Source organism: Medicago truncatula, chromosome 2 (genome assembly GCF_003473485.1).
Source record: "Medicago truncatula cultivar Jemalong A17 chromosome 2, MtrunA17r5.0-ANR, whole genome shotgun sequence".
Lineage (NCBI taxonomy): Eukaryota > Viridiplantae > Streptophyta > Magnoliopsida > Fabales > Fabaceae > Medicago > Medicago truncatula.
In genome coordinates, this window is record NC_053043.1 from 23,274,083 (window position 1) to 23,275,852 (window position 1,770).

General features: G+C 30.0%; 1 long non-coding RNA gene across 1 annotated transcript; it reads right to left on the reverse strand.

The window, feature by feature from the left end:
- Positions 1 to 892: 892 nt before the first annotated feature.
- Positions 893 to 1,566, reverse strand: LOC25488316 (uncharacterized). The gene is made up of 2 exons (XR_003009634.2): positions 1,371 to 1,566; positions 893 to 1,267 (listed from the first exon to the last, which is right to left on the reverse strand). It is a non-coding gene; the product is annotated as an uncharacterized lncRNA (long non-coding RNA).
- Positions 1,567 to 1,770: the final 204 nt, after the last annotated feature.

Consider the following 1,770-nt stretch of genomic DNA (forward strand, 5'->3'; position numbering starts at 1 on the left):
GCGTTATTAGGTTGTACAAGTACAAGCCCAATGACTTGCTGAGCACACAAGAGATTTTATAAATAGAACCCTTGTATGAAAGCAAAAGTTTTTGAAACCCTGATACCACTTCAAAAACCCTAGTATATACCCTTCTCCCTCTTTAAACCTCCATCTCATAGCAGCTAGCACTATGAGTAGAGGTGATTGTTCGTATGGACTGAGTAGTGGCACTATTGGAAGAGTGGTGCTTGTGATCGGATTCAGATTTTTGACAATAAAGGAACTGCACTACGAGAGATAATTCTTCAATCCCAGATCATGTTCATTTGTAAGGATCCATTGAAAGGGAAATTATTTTGTTTTATTTGCTACGTATTCTGTTTTGTAAATATGATTTCCCTTCATTTCTTGGGATGATGTCTCTCTATTTATTCATGATAAGTTTTTTAGGGATAGGTTTGGATTTTCTACTTTCCTTTTTCTTTAGAAGTTGTTTTTCTCTTATTTTTTATTTTCATTGCGTTGGGTACAATACAACACCCCCTCTATTTATTCATGAGTGTGCTTATAAGTGATTTTTGAGTATGCTTGTAAATGATTTGTGGTTTTTAGAAGAACCAACTTAGTTGGGATGTCTAAATTCCACTTTGATACAAATTCATGATCTTGGTTCATCTAAAAACATCAAATGGTGATTGTCATCTATGAAAACCCAAATTATTACCGATCTCTTTGAATTGCTTGATCCATAGGAACTTACGAAATTGAAATTTCTACTTAAATTTTTTAAGTAATCCATTGTGCCATACAATTATATAAAGTAATTGTAAGACTATATTTTGAGCTATAATTAGTAATTCCTAAAAGGAATTAGGGTGTTATAATGTAATTACAATAAAAAAAGACAATCTAAATAATATAATTTACTATTTTATTTCATTTCATTAACAACATTTAAGAGTATAAATCTATAACTGCATGGTTTGTGAAATTAGGAAAGGAAAACTTAAAAAAACAATTCAACTATAGGGTGCCAACCAAACAAATAAATTTTATATCATTAAATATTTTATCATAAACAATATTTCGTAGATCTTTTTCTAGTGCGATAAATCATTCTTCATTGCATGGTATTTGTCCATTCTCTAAGTTCTTGCACTCCAAGGATCTTGTTCAGCATCAAAACGAACACAATCACATTTGTATCTAACACACTTTGCGACTCGAGGAAGCACACACTTAATTTGATTTTCACATTCAGAGTCAATATGACATTGAAAATGTGCTGTAATAAAACAAAAATAAGAATGTTACTAATTAAAGGGTATATAACGTTTAGGTAAGAAGTAAAGAAAAAGAAAACTTAAATGAATAAAAAAAAGGTTTACCTTCAACGTTCATTACAGCAAGAAATAGAGCAAGAAAGTGGACGATAACATAAACAAACTTCAGACGTTTATCCATATATTCCCCCCCTTGCATGTAACAAGTAGAAAACACTTACCAATATATAATGGTCAATCATTCTTTACATAGATTAAATAGATTTTAGCACACTTATTAAAATGTCTCTTAACTAAATTGAACTGTACATTTTGTCCCTTTAATACACTAAGTAAGGAGATCGCATAAAAATATCAATCATAAGAAATAATTATTTTTTTATCAATTCATGATAAATTTAGGAAAATCACAAAAGAGTTATAATATTGTTGCAACATATGGCACCCTCTAACGTGGAAGTACTTAAATATTTAGTATAATATAAAAGTACAGAATTGATCACAA